At 44.8% G+C, this 19,273-nt stretch overlaps 1 long non-coding RNA gene across 2 annotated transcripts in view; it reads left to right on the top strand.

Moving 5' to 3' along the window:
* Nucleotides 1–19,273, top strand: part of LOC136372319 (uncharacterized) — a 679,386-nt gene that overhangs the window by 554,013 nt on the left and 106,100 nt on the right. The window lies entirely within an intron of this gene.

The following is a 19,273-nucleotide window of genomic DNA, read 5'->3' as shown; positions in this document are numbered from 1 at the left end:
CCACCCTCTGTCCGTCTGCCTCAGGGTAGGCGAGGAGTACCCCATCTCCCTCCCCAAGGAGTCTCCAGGGCATCACCACCCCCTCCCCTTGGCCTTCTTCCCCTTTCCTCCCTTCCTCTCACATCATCCAGCCCTTTATCCCTTATTCCCACACCTTCAAACCTTTTGCATCCCCCCCCCCAAAAAACCAAAAAAAACCCCAAAAAAAAAACCACCTCACAAAACTCCTGGTTGAAAGAAATAAAAGAAGAAAAAGAGAAAAGAAAGAAAATTCTTCATTTAGACGAGCTGAGCTGCAAACCCTGGCTGTGGAGGAACGCAGCAAAGCAGCCTCTCATCCCCAGCCAGCACTGCAGCATCGCTGGCCAAAGGCATCTGTGACATCTCCAGTTAAGCGAGGACTGGAGCAAAGGGGCAGCTGGGGCCTGAAATGCAGGGTTTTAGCCGACAGGCGGCTATGCTGGATTAGCACAGTGCATGCTCCGAATGGAAATCTCTCCCTCGCCAGCATTTTGGGAGTTTGTTTTCCTTCAGCAAGGCTTCCCTGCTCCTTCGAGTCACCCAAGGATTTCTCCTCTGTTTCTGCAGCTTCTCTCTCTCTCTCCAGCCCTTACAGGTGCCAGCAGGAGAGTGGAAAGCTTTGGAGGGAGCCAGGGAGTGCTTGGCAAAAGCAGCCTGACCCTAAACCTCGCCCTAACCTCAACCCTGACTCTGCCCCTCTGAGCCCCGTGGGGCAGCTCTGCCTTGCTCTTGGAGTGATGGGGGAAGAGGGGGACACTCACCTGTCCTGTCCTGTGTTTGGGGAGGTCAGGCAGAGCAAGGTGCAGTTGGCCTCTCTCCTGTGTTACAGGGCAAAGAAGCCCAAGCAGAAGGACAAAGCACCAGAAAGTTCAACTGACCAAACTAAGCCCATTATTCTGTTGCTGCTGTGGGGCCTGATGGAAAACTCATCTTCGTAGGGATGAGGAATTGGGCTCCATGAATCTGAGAATCACAGGTTCTGATTTCTGATTTCCTGAGCTGGAAAGGACCTACAAGGGTCATCAAAGTCTAGCTCCTGGGCCTGCACAGGACCAGGAATCCTACCCAGAGCATTGTCTGAAGACACTGAAAAATGTCACTGCAGATCGTTTTTTCCAGTCCTGAGTAGAGAGATTTGTGAATTCCTACCCAAGAGGGTAAACATGGCCCACACGTCAAAATCACAGAGAGGCCTGATGTCCCCATTTCTCAGTGTGTGCTCTCCAGGGAGAACTGAGGGTGAGCTGTGGCAGCAAACACGATGTGAGAATGTGGGGTTTCATCTGGCTGAGGTAACCAAGTGCAATAATTCACCTGCTCTCTTCATCTGTGGAGTGATGAAGGCAAAATAACTCCAGCTTAAAATGGATCTGTGAAGTTCCCTGCAGCAGGACAATTCTGAGGGCAAAGAAGGCAAAGCAAGAGATACCCTCAAAACATCAGATCTCCCAGAAATCTGAGTATGGGGAGACACAGCCCCTTCCTTCCATCCTGCCAACATAACCCAGACATGGGATCTGTGGGGAGAATGGTCTATACTGGTAACATAACAGATTTAAAGACACCTTTGTGTTCATGGGTATCCCCTCTGCTCCCCATGCAGGGACCTTGCAGGGGCCACGCTGCCCAGTCCAGGGTCAGCACAATTTATTTATGACACAGAAAGCCCAGAAACAGAGATCTCTGCCCTGTTTTGCTCAAAACTGTGCAGAAATAACCAAAAGGCCTCAGCTCAGCCCAAACTGGGCCACCTCTGTCCCATCACAATGTGGTATGAGGACTCCCGGAACTACTCAGGGCAGATATGGGCACCATCAGGATCTTCCAGTGTCATTCCCAAAGGGAAAGAAGCAGACAAGAACAGCAAAAAGAGGTCAACAAGGCCCAACACCTTTTGGGACACACCATGCCCACACCATCGTGGTGATGCTAATAAGGAAAACCCAACACTAGCTCTCCGTGGTGAGGTGCTGGGTGGGTTTTGTGACAAACACCAACTTTGCTGTCCCCAAACACAACCAAGACTGAAGTGTCTTTCTCTTCTCTGCTCTGTTTCCTGTCTGGGTTTTGGAGGTGGAAAGGCTTGAGCTGGATCCAGCTGTAATTCTCCTCTTCCCCCTGCCAAAGGAAAACAGCAAACTCAAGAGAGATAAACAAACCTTTACACTCACTTTTCATTTAGAACATGTTTATTGCACAGAAAATGCCTCCTGTTGTCAGAGGCAAAATGTGTCCAGAGGAAAAAAAAAAAAAAAAAAAGGGAACATCCATGGTTAAATGTAGCACCCCTGGGAATATGCAAAGAGATTTTGGGAGAAGGATTAAGCTGCAGACTTCAGGAGCCTAAGCTGGTCTCAAACTACAAAGTACATGAGGGAGACATGAAAGAGACAGAAAAATATTTTCTATCTGCCCAATTTTTCCACCTCCTTTTGAAGCACAGAATGCGGACGGAAAAAGGCTGTTTGGGCTGGTAGCTGCTCAGAGCTGGTTTAGATTTGTTAACTCTGTCCTCCCACCTCCCACATTGCAAAGGTAGGCTGGTGGTGCTGTTGGAATAATAGATTTGCCCCCAAAAATCTGCTGGGAGCATAATTGCAGTGTAGAGAAACTGAGTTTAGTTTTTTGGAAGAGTCTCCTCCTGCCAGTGGTACCCCCAGATATCGTAGGTGTAGATGAGGATGGCAAGAGAGAAAAAAAAAATTAAAAAAAGGAATGCCAGGGATTCCCAGGGGATCTGTTTGAAAAGAATAGCTGCAAAGCAGGACAGCTTGTAAGTAATCAGTTTACTTCCCCTCCAGCAACAGACACCACTGTGTTTACATCTATAACACTTTCTATTGTGTCTGTTTAAAAATCTCCTTCAACATTTCAAATTTTCAGGCAGCCACGTCCTTCTGCTGAAGGGGGACATGGGATAACTCAGCTCTACCCAGGACTTGAAAGGGATTTTCCCATGCCTGCCTCTCACATGACTGCTGTGCCCTCCACTTCGCTTTTGTTGTTGTTGTTGTCAATTTTTATATATTTTTAATGACTTTTCATTGCTGTTGCCAGCTGTGCTTTCTGCTGGCAGTGGCTGTTCAGGAGTGTTAAAGGCTCACATACCACAGGTCAAACCCAGCAATCCCAGCCTCTCCTAAGGACAAGGAGAAAACTCCTGTTCCTCCTCCCACGGGGTGTTCAAGGAGTTTCTTTGCTCAAACTCCTCCATTTTTGAGCAACGTGGTGAGAGAATTTTCCTAAACCACGAATTTAGCATCAAGTCCATTTTATAGACTTGTAAAGTGAAGCAAGGCAGACCTTCCAGCTTTCCCAAGCATGGAAAATCCTGACTCAAGCTCTCTCCAGCCTGCTTTGCACACCAAGGCCAGGGGACAACTTAATGGAGCCCCAAAAGAACCTTAGTGAGGGGAACAAGCACCAGCACAGGTATTGTCACAGCCAGGGATGGTGGAGGGAGCTTGGATGAGTGACTGCCGCTTTGTTGAGGAAGCCAAGCTATTCCCAGAGTCCCAAAGCTCTTGGATGACATGGGGAGGGGATGGAATCCCCCTCTGAAAGCACTTGTGATGCTGATTCTGGCAGCAGGAAGGGATGATGAAGCCTCAAGCCCAAATGTTAACAGCTCCTCTTTTTCCAGAGCTTTAAACTGCTCCTGAATTTTCCTCTGTCCCCTGTCCAGGAAGGGAAGGAGATATTTATGAGTTCTTTCTGCCTCCCCACTCCACAAGGATCATCTGTATCCACTGTGGCTCCAGCACCCTTTTCCTCTTCCCTACAACCCCTCACTGTGTCCATTCCCCTGACACACAGAATCCTGTGGGGATCTCAGCAGTTTTACACATCAGTTTTGGTAACATACAGAGGGAGAGAGATGCTCCCTCCTACAGCAAGGCCAAAAGCTGGTGAAGATCCAGGGACCAGAGGCTGAGAACCAAGACTGAGAGCAAAGGCAAAGTGCACTTTGATGTTATTGCCAATGAAGACAAATCAGGGGCATCCCAAATGGTCACAATAAAGATAATTTCTCCAAAAAGTGCTCAGCTCTTCCTTATCCTTGTTTAGAAACTTTATTCAGGAGGGAAGGTGCTGAATACCTTCTAAAAATAGCAATGTTAATAATAATTAACAGCATGTTTCCAGAGTCACAGAATGGTTTGTGATGGAAGGGACCTTGAAGATGATCCAGTTTCAGCCCCTGCCATGAGCAGGGACAGCTCCCACTAGACCAGTTTGGTTGCTCCAGACTCCCTGGTCCTCCTGGCTGGGCAGCCTCTAGCAGACCCCACTCTAATGTCACCTGTTTCTGCCCTCCCTTAATCCTGACCCATAAATTCTCCCTTAGCTCCTCTTCCATCCTCAGGCAAAGCTCCATGTATTCCATCTGCTCCTCAACAAGAGGGAGACAGCCCTCCTCATCTTCCGTGCTTGTTCTTTCTGGAGAGAATTCCTATTCCTGTTCTTCCTGTATTCTTCCCTTCCATCCCATCCCTCCAATCACAGGCACCATCCCACCACACCTCCACGATGCCAGCAAGATCCCAGCCCTACAGAACACACAGAATCCCTAACCCTCTGGTCCATTCCACATGCTCAGGTGTTAGAATAGAGGAATTTAAGCTGGATCAGTGATGAAGCCATCTTCCTGTGTGGAGTGCCAGGAATTCCTTTGTGCTGCCCTCCAGGTGCTTTCCTGCTGACCTGCAATCCCTCTCCAAGCTCTTGGCATCTATTGCTGAGCCTGGCACCAAAGTGGCAGGAGAGAGATGGACTGAGATTCCCCTTCCCCTGGGAGCTCTGTTTTCCCACACCAGCTGCTGGAAACTGCGAGCCGCTCGTTTAAAACCTCAGTTTAGCACAAAAGGTCTCTTTGATGGTGGAAAAGCAGATTCCTTTGCAGGGCTCTCAATGTGCTTCCCAAGCAGAGCCATAGATGGCAGTAGGTGGTATTTACAGAGTTATTTCCACAAGTAAATCTTCTTATTTTAGCAGAGAGCAAGAGAATTTCATTTCCTTGTAGTTAAAACGCGCTCAGAATGAGAACTAAATCAATGGAGAAAGCAAGAAAAGCCTCCTTGCCTGAGCACCAGCAGACAGAGCTTGAAATGCAAAATCCCTCTGTGCTCTACAGGATTCTCTCTCCCCTTTTACAGGGATGATACCTGAGGAGTTGAACAAGAAAACAATTTTCCATACTGGAAAGAAGTTGAAGATCTCTCAAGTGACTGTCACAAAAGCTTGAAATAAGCTCAAAATTCTGGGTTCACTTGCAAAAACCAGCAGTTGAGAGTGTGAATGTGAATTTAATTCAGGCCAGACAAAAGATGTCACTTGGATTTCAACTCACATTTCCACTTTGTTATTGCTTTAATATCACTAGGTTAGCTTCAGAAATTAAAAAAAAAAATATAAGTAACAATGTCTGGGATTTTTTATTCCCTTTCTTTTCTCCTTGTTATAGTAAAACACTTCTTTTCCACACACTGAAGTCTAATTTCAATGAACTGACACTTCTAGCCCGAAGTATCATATTGAAGTAATATGCAACTTGTTGCACCTCCTGATTTGATTTGCATCAAAATAAATTAATTTCCCCAAGTCCAGCCTGTTTGGTCCTTGAGGGAAACTCGTGGCTGATCTCTCCTCGTTTTCTCCACCTAGGAGCCTTTCATTTTTTTTTCTTTCCCCCGTCCAGCTGAGAGGCCTGACAGAGCAGCTTAGGAGGGCACCTGACGCCCAGCCAGGGCCAACCCACCACAACTACCTTCTTGTCCCCATGTCCTCAACACCCAGGACTTAATTCAGTTGGTTTCTTTACATACAAGTGTCCAAGTCAGCTTCTCCCAGATGTCAGAAGAAATAATCACCAAAAAGTAAAGGTTCTCCAGAAGGTCACACATTGGTGGTTTCCAACCTCATTTTTCGTATTTAGACACTTTGAATCACCTCCCAAATCTAATTCTTGTGAGGCCAAGTGCTTCCCGGCACCCCCAGAAACCAATGGAGCTGGAGAGTGCTCAGCACCCTTAAGGGTCTGCTCCTCTGATGCTCTCATGAATGGAAATCTGTGGTTTTCCAATATCTGTATTTGACCTGAGCATCCTGAAATCGAAGGCTGATCCTGTAGCTGTGCAAATCATTTGACATAAGCATATGTAAGACAAGTTTGAACCAATTATTTATAGCCCATTGAAATTGGAAGCCCCTCAGTGGAAGGTGGGATTAGTACAGAATAAGGAAAGCAAAAACAATTAACATTAAATAAACCATTCACCCGATCTCATCCTTGTAACCTTTGTGTTTGTTTTATTTTCCCTCAGATGTAATTATAATCTGTGCTGGGACACGTCTGTTTATGATAATGGAGGAGTCATTTGTCAGATAACTTATCTCTGCCTCTGCCATAAATCACCGAGAGCGGCTGGGACGAGCCCGGCTCTGGAGCCAGGTGGTGCCAGCACAGACTCATCCTTCACAGCTGCACGTGTTCAGAAGGGCTCTGCAAAGCCTTCCAGCAAAGCTCAAAAGTTCTGCAGGTGCAGGGATGGTTTTAAAAGCCATGACCTAGATCCTGCGCTGCATCTAAAGCAGAAAAATCAGGAGGGGAGGGAGGGGATCCTCCACTTCTACTCTGCTCTGGTGAGATCCCACCTGGAGTGCTGCACCCAGCTTTGGGGTTCCCAGCACAAGAAGGAGATCAGCTCGTTGGGACAAGTCCAGAGGAGGCTTCTAAACTGATCCCAGGGCTGGGATACCTCTGCTCTGGACACAGGCTGGGACAGTTGTGGCTGCTCAGGCTGGAGAAGGCTCCAGGGACATCTCAGAGCCCCTTTCACTATCCAAAGGAGCCCCAAGAGAGCTGGAGAGAGGCTTTGGACAAGGGCAAGAAGTGACAGGACAGGGGGAGATGGTCCTAAATGGAAACAAGGTAGATTTTATTTAGAATAGGTATTAAGAATAAATTCTTTGCTATAAGGTTCATGAGAAACCAAAAGAGGTCACCCAGAGAGGTCGTGGACTCTCCATCCCAGGAGGTGTTCAAGGCCAGGCTGGATGAGTCCCTGAGCAACCTGTTCTAATGGAAGGTGTCGCTGCCCAAAACAGGGGCTTGGAACTGGATAATCTCAAATTCCAATCCAAACCATTCTGTGATTTTATGCTGCATGAGTCCTCTTCTACTTACTCTGCATTATTAAATCTGAGGGTTTAAGATTAATCTCTTTGAACAGATTTCAGCAAACCATTTGTTGGTGGTGCTCTTCTGAGGAACAGTCCTGTCTCCTCTCACAGCTGTTTTCCTTAATCTGAAAATAAGTCACTTCAGACAGAAAGAACACGTTTTTCTCCCTCTGAGTGTTGAAGACAACATCGTGACTTGTGCATAAAGCCTGTTTCAATTATGGGTAACTTTCTTCTGTCCTGTTAAACCTCTGTGAAATCCATATGTACTCAGGGACGGAACAAGAGAACAAAATTAAATGTTTAAATGAGCTTAAGAGACACAGTCATGTCATGTTAACCTCAAGATACGCAACCAATGTGACTCTCATATGGCTTTTCTATCTTGTTTGCTTTGTATTTTAGTTTTTATTGTGAATGACATTCAGGTTTTATAGCCCACATTAGTGCTAGAAATTAGTGGGGTTTGAATAAAACCTGACTCATTATTTTTGTTATGTACTTAAATGGAAAGAAAGACCATTTGCAAGCAAAGGTATTTTCCATCATACCCAGGGAGAACGTAAACTCAGAAACCATCTCCCCCTCTGGTTTGAGAGGTTTTTGGGTTCAGGCATAGCCTTTGGAGGGTGATGGAAAATCTGGAAAGCAATCCAAAACGTGTGTTAGAACTAATAATGTACCTTTTATGTAGGGAAAAGCTGTTTATTTTCTTTGGAAAACATGAACCTGAGGAGACTGAAGCAGAGAGAACAATCATGGTCCAGAAATGTGTGAGTGGAGCAGGTGACCCTAGGGCCAATTCCAGATCCCTAATTCTGCCTCACTTCGATCAGTCTTGGCAGCACTGCCTAAAAGCCTCTGTGCTGACTGGATGAGCCATTTCCCTCTTCATAAATGACATTTTCTTTCCACATTTCCCTCGAAGAAGACTGCTCTATCCAGGGGCTCATTTAGAACATAATGAACCATGTTTGCTTGCCTTTTTTTTTTTTTTTTTTTTTCTAATAATAATGTTTTTACATCAAAACCTACATTTAGAGCCAGATATTGCTAATTTCAAGTCTTGTCTTCCCATTCCTCTCCTCACAAGCCTCTCAGAACTAAGACTGCCAGACCCACTGTGGTAAGTCTGGGAGCAGCAGTGAAGGCTAAAGCCCAGGCTGAGGCATCCATTGGTTCTGGAGTCAGGAGGAAGCAGAGGAGACTTCCTTTTAAATTTGTTTATTTGGAGCAGGGGGTGAGAAATATGTCCAGTATCAAGAGACACAGAAATCTTCCAAAGAAGGCAGGAACAGCCTTGTTCTTCTGCTCTACTGGTGTGTCGGGACATGGGAACAATTGTGTCTAGATATTTTGTCCCATCACCACCCTGGTTTTCCTTCAACTCCTACAGACTTGACGATCTCATGAGTCTTTTCCAATCTTGATAATTCAAGGGTTATATGACTTTACCCCCAACTCCAGGGCAGCCCTGCTGGAAATAGCCCAGAAGCTTGTAAAGGCTTAGTGAAATGGGAATAAAAATCTCCAGGGATGTTCAAACTCACAAAATCAGCAAATCCACAGGAGTGTGGGAATGGCTTGAAATAATTGGAAGAGACTCAGAACATGCTACTCAATACAGCTGCATATTCCTCCCCTGAATCCACTTTCTTTTTGCTCAGTAAGCTGGTTTGCTTCAAGCTGCATGGAAAACTTGGAAGACACCATGCCTTTCCTCACATCACTAAAATATTGAGTTTAATTGCCCAGTCATAACATTTTTACACGTGTGATGGTGTTGAAGCCAGTTAATGGGGTCAAATACTGCACATTGTAAAGGTTTCAGGGCACAGGCTCTTTTCTGCTTTGCCTTCCTTGAGGTTCTGAGGAGGCAAGGCACAGACAGGACAGAAATTTATAGATTTTATCTCTGTGTTCACAGATACATTTCACAGATATAAACCTGATAGTGATGCACAACTGGGAGAAAGATACGACCCAATACCTGCAAACATTTTAGTAGCAATGATCTCACATTTGGAAACAATCATGACCTTTCCTTAGGTCAAATGTGCTCATGTTGACAAATAAGCTCTGCACAGGTGGTGGGTAGGAGCTGGTCATGCACCTTCCCCATTTTCCAGAGTGGATGTCTCTCCACTGACACGGATTTAGACAAATCTAGGAAGAAAAAGTTCACCAGAGCATATTTAAAATGGTGTTCGTATGTGAATTCCAGCAGAGAAAGGAGAAATGGTTCTAGGATTTGCTTTCATGGGACTGACATTTAAAAGAAAAGGCTGATCACTAAACCAGATGTCAACCCAGATCAGCCTAAGCTCATCAAATATTCTAAGCACAGCATTAGGCCACAAAACCAGTTTGGGTTTGGGGTAGGCTTTTTAGCAATTTCCAAAGGAATTTGGAACAATAGATTTTATAGCGATTTTCAGTGTTTATCTTCATCAGAATAACAAGTACCTGTGAAGAGCAATCTTTCTTGCTTGTTGAGTCAGATACTTTTGGGCTAAATATAACTGTGAAACACATGGAGAGTATTGGGTGCCTGGTGGAAACGTCTCCAATGCAGAAAAAAAACCCAAGAGGGAAAATGCCAAAGTAGATCATGACAAGCTGGTTTAGGTACAGACCCTGCCTCAGCTGTCCCAGGCTGAGAGAGCCATCAATGCTCAGGGTAGGGATAAATTCTTGGAAAAAACCCCTGCAAAAACATTTCCCGGAACCAAAAATGTTGTGGACAAGGTGACAAGTTCACAGTTAGGTGATGTAAAAAGGACTAATACATGTACTAGTCTGTCTTTTGAGTCTAACCGTCTCTGCTTGTTCAAAGAAAAGAAAAAAGAAAGAAAGAAAGAGAAAAAAAAAAAAAAAAAAAAAAAGAAAAAAAAGAAAACAAAAAAAGAGAAAACAAAAAGGAAAAAGGAAAAAAATGAAGAAAAGAGAGAAAACAAAAGAAAAAAGAAAACAAAAGAAAAAAGAAAAAAGGAAAAGGGAAAAAAAGAAAAAAGGGAAAAAGGAAAAAAAAGAAAAAGCAAAAAAAATGGAAAAATGGAAAAGGGAAAAAAGAAAAAGCAAAAAAAAAATGGAAAAAAGGAAAAGGGAAAAAAGAAAGAAAAAAAGAAAAAGAAAAGGAAAAAGAAAAGGAAAAAGAAAAAGAAAAAGAAAAAGAAAAAGAAAAAGAAAAAGAAAAAGAAAAAGAAAAAGAAAAAGAAAAAGAAAAAGAAAAAGAAAAAAGGGGAAAAGAAAAAGGGAAAAAGAGGAAAAAGAAAAAAGGAAAAAAGAAAAAAAAATAAAGGAAAGGAAAAAAAGAAGAAGAAGAAAAAAAAGAGACACAGACTAATCCAATTCTATTTCATTCCCTGTGGGAAGGAGGAAAAAGAGATTGTTCCATCCCTTAGCTCCCTGGTTATCCTCACCTGGGGGAGATGGTGGGATGGAGCCTGTTTTTCACTTAAAATGCTGTTTGTCAGGCACGGCAGGGCAGACAAATGAAGCTGCAGAAGGTGCTGCCATCGCCCCGTGGGCACCATTCCAGGGGGAGCGTGTTCAGCCTAACAAAGTCCCTGCTCCAAATCCAACCCCAGACTCCAGCCCTAAGCCAGTCTGATGTATTTGCAGCAGAGATTTCAACAGAGTCAGGAGTGAATAGTCTTCTTCCCAAAAGGCAGAGTGGAAAGGTGTTTTCTAAATGTGCATTTGCTGCTCAGAAAGCCAATCCAAAGCAGGGTGGGAAGCAGGTGAGTGGGAGATTCTGCCCCTCTGCTCCTCTGTGGTGAGACTCCTCATGCAGAGCTGCCTCCAGCCCTGGGTTCTCAGCACAGGAAGAACCTGGAGCTGCTGGAGAGGTCTGGAGGAGGCACTTGTGATCAGAGGGATGGAGCAGTTCTGCTGTGAAGGAAGGCTGAGAGAAATGAGATTGTTCAGCCTGGAGAAAAGGAGATTCTGTGATGGCCTAACTGTGGCCTTTCAGTACCTGAAGGGTGCCAACAAGAAAGATGGAGAGAAACCATTTAAGAAAGCCTGGAGTGACAGGAAAAGGGGGAATAGCTTCAAACTGAAAGAGAGTAGGTTTAGATGGGATATTAGGAAGATCTTCTCTTTGAGGTTGGTGAGGCCCTGGCACAGGTTGCCCAAGAGGCCTGTGGCTGCCCTATCCCTGGAAGTGTCCAAGGCCAGGTTGGATGGGGCTTGGAGCAACTTGGGATGGTGGGAAGTGTCCCTGCCCATAGTAGGAGGAGTTGGAACACGATGATCTTTAAGGTGTCTTCCAGCCCAGGCCATTCTATGGTTCTGTTCTCTGATTCTAAAACTCATGCCCATGAAGGATGTCTGCCTCACATCATGCTCCTTCCATGAGACCAGGTTGTTCAGACCCCATCCAACCTGTCCTTGGACACCTCCAGGGTTGGGGCAGCCACAGCTTCTCTGGACAAACTTCCCATTCTCCTCCTTCTCCTTCTCCTTCTCCTTCTCCTTCTCCTTCTCCTTCTCCTTCTCCTTCTCCTTCTCCTTCTCCTTCTCCTTCTCCTTCTCCTTCTCCTTCTCCTTCTCCTTCTCCTTCTCTTCCTCTTCCTCCCCTAGAGTTATTTCTAGTCTGTTACTCTAGAATTATTTCTGGTCTGTTGCCTATTCTCATTTATATTAAAATGTTATCTGGAGATCTAGAGCAATTTCTGGACCCCTTGAGGCACTGATCATGATACGCTATTTCCTAAACTGAGATGTGGGAATAACAAGTTTTCCATTTTTGTTGCCAATTCCTCAAGGTAAGCAAATGAACGAATAAGTTGGAGGCAGATCTTAGATGGAGCTAAGAAAAATAAAAGAAAGTCAGCTGACTGAAAATGGAAAACAAACAAACAGACAAACCAGCCTGGCACATCCGAGTTTAAATGAATGTTGTCTTCCACCCACAGTGAATTTCTTCATTTCGTTTCCAAGCTGTATAATATGTTTCCTCAGCATGGCAGAAAATATATCTAAATGGAATATAATTTCAAATTAAAAGAAATAAAAATAAAAAGGAAATTTCTTTTTTGACGAAGAATATTAAATATTTTTATTTTGTTTGTTTTCCTGAAGATTAAAAAATAATCAACCTCTCTGTCAAAAATTCACGTGGAGTTTTTATTAGTTGGGAATCTACCTTTTCCACCAAAATTCTTTCAGCTGGAAATTTTTTGAACTGCCTTACAGCAAGTCATAAAATAAGTAAATCAGTGTCTGGGGAGCTGGAAGTGCAAACCTGTACTTCAGAATAGCAGTCTCCTTATCTTAGTCATGATTGCAAGTTTTAAGTCACTAGCATGGAATAAAGGAATCCTTTGCTCTGAAATCTTCTAAAATCAGAGAAAAGTATGGTAGTGAACTGCAAAATTCACCCATTCATAAATTCAGGGCTATTTTTAAAAAAAATTGAACATTTCTGAAATTGCCAGGCTCACTGCAGCTTTAGGGGTGTGCCTTACTCCAGTGTGTATCCATGAATCCCGCAGTGTTCTTTAATAATTTATATCAATAATCAAGTATTCAAGAAACTCGTAATAGATGAACCATTGTCTGAAGTAGGAAATTAATCTTGTCAGAGCTCTACTGATAAACTTCCTGTGAAATGATATTGATACTCCCTTCTCCCAAACATCTGTTCCGTGAGGGGCACTGGAGGATCGGGAACTTTCATGTCAATCCACCAACTGGTAACACATGGCAGGGAGAGGAAGCTTTGATTTTTCTTATGTATAAAGAAGTGCAGATACAAAGTTTTGAACGAGTTGCCAACCCTGGAACTCTTAACTGAACTCTGAGCATCTGAAAATCTCCTGAAAGCTGCTCAGCAGGAATCCTCGTAGATGAATGGAAAGAATCATGGAATGGTTTGTGTAAGAAGGGATCTTAAGGATCATTGAGTTCCAACCCTCTGCCATGGGCACGGACAACTTCCAGCATGCCAGGCTGCTCCAAGCCCCGTCCAGCCTGGCCTTGAGCACTTCCAGGCATGGGACATTCACAGCTTTTCTGTGCCAGGGTCTCACCACCCTCTGAAGAAAGAATTTTTTTGTAATATATGATCTAAAACCCTCCTCCTTTAGTCTAAAACCATCCCCCATTGTCCTTTCACTGTCTGACCATGTAAAATATCACTCTCCCTCTTTTTTATAAGCCCACATTAAGTACTGAAAGGTCACAAGGAGCTGTCCCCACGTGCTTCTCCTCTCCAAGCTGAGAAGAGATGAAGCTGACCTCTCCTGAAGTGTGACTGTTTCACCCACCCTGATGGTCTGGCTTAAAGCACCATCCAGAAGAGCTGACCTCTGTGTTGGTCTCAAACCAGCTGAGACCCTGTCCCTGCCTGCAGTCAGCACCATGCCAGGTAGATGACATGGATCCTGTCCCTCCTTTACACAATATCTCTTGTTTCTCCACAGTTCTACTTTGGGTTAATTTCCTCCTGACTGTGCCAAGAGGCCTGAAAACACAGAAACTCCTGCAGTGAGTCTGTTCCTACCTGCATGTGATTTGATTAAAACAAAGGTATATTCCTGTTACAAGTGAAAATCCCCCCGTTTTCTACTGCATAAAGCACAGGAGAGCAAAGTTCCCATCTCTTCCTAAGGGCTGCCCTAAATGCCCAACAAATTTTGTAAAGTGGAGCTGGGGACATTGTCCATAGCACAGGAGGGACAGGAGCACCTGCTCACACTGAAAGGTTGACCTGTAAGAAGAAATATTTGGGGAGACAAGCAAAAAAGCAGGCTGAGTATAAAACTGTAGAGAAACAAGAGAGGTAAGGTGGATCAGGGGAGGGTTTCACCAGTGGACATTAAGATCAAGGGTCAGCGTGTGAGAGGACATGAAGGATGTGATATAATCTGGTGTCCTGAAGGGCCTTCATCCTTGGAACACTGCAGAGCTTGTCAAGGAGACAAGAAAAGAAGAACAGTACATATTAATGTCCTATGAAATAATGCCTGGGATGTACCTGGTTGACCTTGTGTCTCTCTTCCTGAGGGGTGTTACCTTCCTTTCTCCTCCTCTGTTTGCTGTGTGGTCTCACCAAATAGGCCACAAATGTGGATTCCTACTTTGTTTTTCCTGCTGAACCTTTCCAGCTTCAGCTGAGCCTGGGAAAGCAGTTAAGTGGACATGGCCTAATAAAAGGTGACCAAGACTCAAGGAAATATCTCAGGATACTTTGTGTTTTGACTGTAGAAACCAGCTTTCCATCACATATCAAGTCCTCTGTGTTTCAGGTGCTGTATAAATATGTAATTTCAGAATCTAGAAAAAAATATTAAAAAAAATTCCAGTCTTCTGTTGAGATGCAGTAGGGAACCAGCTCAAATTGTAAGACCAACAGACTACAGCCCTCATCTCCTTACTGATGCAGTTCTCGCAAAACACTTTTAAATCTTTCATGGTCTCAGGCATCTTCAGGAGTCCAAGAAAAAAGGGACAGAAAAAGAGATGGGGTTAACTGCAGATCATGATAGCAATTATTGCTGCCCCAAATTCTTACTGCCGAGAGTTCAAATTTCTCCAAACAATAAATAAACCCCAAAATTTCCCTGGTGTTAGCAAGTGACAGGCTCAGGGAAGAGGATCAACCTATCCCAAGCACTAATTGAAACTCAACAGGTTTCTGCTGCTATCACAGCAGCTCCCTTATTGATTTTCCAATGGGAGCACTTGTTTCCTGAGCGAGGCTCCTGTATAGATAATAAGGCTGCTTTAAAAAAGAAATTGAAAAAAAAATACAAAAATAAAAAATAATAATTGCCTCTCCGAGCCCTCATTTTCCTTCCCATTCCAAATCCAATTGCAGATCTCTCTGATAGCTAATAATTTAACGGTCATTTATGTACAGTTTAGGGTCCATTGTGAGCGAATAAGCCGATTAGATTAGCTTGGGCCTTGCATTCATGTAAAACAAATACATATCAAAGCAATTAAATGTGCACTTTAATCGCTCCCCAGCTGTGAGGAAGACAGTTGCCTGAAGGTCCCAGCATTTTTCCTGCCTCCCATTCCCAGCTCCTGACGTTGACGAAGTGAGAGCTGCTCTCTCTGTGGGTTTGGAAACGCTTATTTAGCACGGCAAGGTACACAAATTATTGACCTCAGTATTTCCCAGGAGGGGAGGCTGAAGCCCTGAGGGAGAAGAGGTTTCTGCAAGATGGTGAAGGTGTCAGCAAGACTGGGAGTGTTTTTAATTTTCCCTCGTTGCCCACATGAGCTCCTGCCCCACAGGGTTTGGTTTTCCCTCGCAGCCCTGTCCCACACAGGTGATTTAGTGCTGCTGAGCACTGCTGAGGCTTGGAGTGTTTGTACACTGACAGGCAGAGGAGGGGACACCACAAAAAGGTTGAATTTTTAATCAGCAGTTGCTACTCTGAGAAATGAGGGGGTGATCTCATCCGCCCTCTGCAAGAGACCCTGGAGGGACATGAGTCCTGCAGGGGATGCCTGTTGTTTCTTGCTGACTCAGGGGATGCAGATAAATTCAGATTCTTCCATCCAGGGCTACTCAAAGCCCAGGGAGATCACCAGTCTCCACCTGAGCAGAACCAGGGCCCTCTCTTTGTCTTCTCATGAGGTCAGAAGACAGCTCTGCCTTACTTGGCAGTGATCATTTATGAAATTCCTCCATTATTTAAGAATATTTCATGTAGCCACCCTTGGTTTAATGCTTCCCCTGCTGCACCCTGGCAATCTATTTCCTTTCTGATTACATGACCAGAGGAATTGATCCAGGTCAACATTATAACATCCCTTTATGATGGAAAAATAGACTGGGTTGGGTTGGAAGTGAAACACTAACCAGTTCCAGCCCCCTGCCATGGGTAGGGACACCTCCCACTATCCCAGGTTGCTCCAAGCCCTGTCCAGCCTGGCTTGGAACTTTTCCAGGGATTGAGGCAGCCACAGCTCCTCTGGGAAACCTGTGCCAGGGCCTCAAGAGTAGGAAATTACCCTGACTGTCTGCTGCTGTCTTATCTCCTAGTTGGAAGTGCATCTGATCAGAGGGTTTTTTACTCAAATGCTTTTTATAATTTTTTTTTATAGTTCTGGTATCAACAATCCTCAGCTCATTTTGGTCTACCTATCACCCATCACTGATCCCAAAGCTTCCCTGGAGCTAGAAATCTTGAAGAGTTGTTTTGGAACATAGCAATGAAAAGAGTTTTCCAAATGATTGCAGAAGTACAGCTTTAGGTATCTCTTCATGTTAATCACTGGAAACTCTTTCTTGGTTGTCTACAACTGAACATTTCTGAGACATTTTAGATATTTCTGCAGTTGAGGGAAGGGAAGATTGAGAAAACAGATGGAGAGAGTTTCAGTCTTCCTAGCAGGAGGCATCCCTGCAGGGTGTGGGAGAAGCCTTGGTTTGTATCAGAGCAAAATCAACATATTCAGCAAGGAGCAACTCCTAGTGAGAACAACTCACAGGGGATAGGACAGGATGGAACAGCCTCAAGTTGCACCAGGGGAGGTTTAGATTGGACATTAGGGAAAATTTCTTCACCCAAAGGGCTGCCAGGCTGCTCAAGGAAGTGAGGGAGTCCCTGGAGGGATTTAAAAGAGCTGCAGATGTGACATTCGAGGACGTGGTTTAGAGGTGGCCTTGGCAGTGCTGGGTGAAGGGTTGGACTCGATGATCCCAGAGGTCTTTATAACCTAAATATCCACCAAATGTATTGCAGAGATCTGGGGTCTCAGAATTCTGGTGATGGTGTCACTTTAGTGTGGGATTCACCTGACCTGTGGTCCTTCCCTGAGTATCTCATCCCAGTGGGCAGAGAAGGGCTGAAACTTCCAGAGGATGATTCATTTGACTTTCTTGTCAAGTAAGTCTTCATGCTGAGGTGGTGCAGTGATGGGACAACCGGCCTGTACTTTGTGACAGAGCAGAAAGTGGTGCTGAGAAGGAAGATCTCAAATCCCTGGATATTTAACTGGTGCCATTTAAAAAGCAAGGTCAGACAAACCGAACCTTTAGAGAAATAACCAAATTGTATTTTCCTTTTCTTTAATATACTAATGAAAGGCATTGGGACGTGCTTCATTTGAGTCCAACAAAGTGTTTCTTTCCAATCCCTGTTTATGTCCATTTGCAGTTGAAAATTCTGCAGCCAGATCCTCTCTGACAAATCTCTGTTCTTCAGCTCTATTTCCTCCCAGCTGAAGCTGTTTTTTACTGATGGCATCTGCCCAGCTTCACGATGTTAAACCCAGAGGAGCCAAATCAAACCACCTTTCCCAGCAAAATCCAGGCAACAAGCAGCTTTTTGCAAGCCTTGCAGATCAAGTCCAAGCGACTGATTTTGGAACAGCATTATGTCAAGCACTGTCCTATTTGTCCAAGGCTTTTAAGGAGCTGTCAGCTTTCTTCTTTCTCTTTTACACTGTCTTTCCAACACTGTCACTTCAACTGAGCCTGGCAGCATGGAAATGCCAGGTAGCAGCAGTGGCACTTGTGTCACTGCAGGTGCAAAGCTGGTGGTGCTCTCATCGCTGCACCAGGGATGAGGAGCTGGCTGTGACACCCACAGGATATGTCAGCTGGGGCAAAATGTTTAAAGAAATGTAAAAATTATGCCATGAGGACAGTCTGAGAGATTTGGTGTTGTTCAACTGGGAGAAGAGACCCTGGGCAGATCTTAGACCCACTTCTAGTGCCAAAAGGGTTTCCAAACAAGCTGGAGAGGGACTTTGGACAAGGTCATGAAGTGACAGGACATAGGGAAAGGCTTCCCACTGCCTGAGGGCAGGGATAGATGGGATATTGGGAATAAGTTCTTTACTCAGGGGATGGTGAACCACTGGCACAGGTTGTCCAGAGAAGCTGTGGCTGCTCTATCTTCAGGAGTGTCCAAGGCCAGGATGGATGGGGCTTGGAGCAACGTGGGATAATGGAAGGTGTCCCTGCATACGGCAGGGAGTTTGGAAGGAAGGGATGTTCAAGGTCTCTTCCAAGCTAGAGCATTCTGTGATTCTGTAATGCCCTGAATCTGTGCCCCCTAACCAGCTCTGAGGAGCCACACCTGGAATCTGTGTCCCAGTCCAGGCTTCCCAGTAAAAGAGAGACAAGAGCACTGGAGAGCAAAGGCCATGAGGATGATGAAAGGACTGGAGCATCTCTCCCATGAGGAAAAGGCTGAGATCTGAGATTCTTCAGCCTGGAGAAGAGCAGACTTGAGAGGATTTTATTAATGTCCATAAATACTTGAAGGGAGAGTGAGAAGAGACTTTTTTGAGTGGTACCTGAAAAAGGGGGCATAAACTGAAACACAAGAATTTCCTTCTAAACAGCAGGAAACACCTTTTTTGTGTGTGTGTTAAGGGTAACTTAGAACCGGCATAAATTGCCCTGAGAGTTTGTGAAGTTTCCATTTTTGGAGATATTAAAAAGACATGTGACATCATCCTGGGCTATTGGCTGCAGGTGACCATGTTCCAGCAGGTGGTTTGGACCAGATGACCTTCATAGGTCACTTCCAGCCTCAGCCATTCTGTGATTCTGGGATTCTGTATATCCCTTGTCCCCTTAAGTGAATGAATTCAGTGTCTCCTGTGCTGCACGCAGCAAGACAGCATAACTCATCCCCTTCTCAAAGGAAGAGAGAACTCAGAAATGCAGTGCATTTATTGCTGAGAAGGCTGAATCCTTCCTCCCCATCCCACCTACTTTTTTTTCTCTGTCTCTACCCCTTTTTTCCCCCTTCACCCTATGAATTCTGTGAATTTTCACAGCTGTAGAGCAGGGGCAGGGCCACAGCTCAGTCTCATTCCCCAGAGCCACCTCAGTGTGCTCAGCATTGGGAGTGTTACCCCTGGGTTTTTCTCACATGGCGAATCCTGGAACAAGTCGAAATACAGGTCAGGCTAAAAACACTGTGAAACCTGGCAAGCACTTTATTAACTGTTACTCTCTGGCTTCAGGATGACTTGGGGGATTCAGTAAGTGGGTTAAGGAGTTTTCCCATCAAGGTCAGTGGCAGGAATCTGGTGCAAAGTGGCAATAACCACAAGGAGTTTTCAGGCCAACAGGAAGTCAATACGT

This window comes from Sylvia atricapilla, chromosome 1, assembly GCF_009819655.1.
Source record: "Sylvia atricapilla isolate bSylAtr1 chromosome 1, bSylAtr1.pri, whole genome shotgun sequence".
Taxonomy (NCBI): domain Eukaryota; kingdom Metazoa; phylum Chordata; class Aves; order Passeriformes; family Sylviidae; genus Sylvia; species Sylvia atricapilla.
This window is presented reverse-complemented; position numbering and strand designations above follow the sequence as displayed.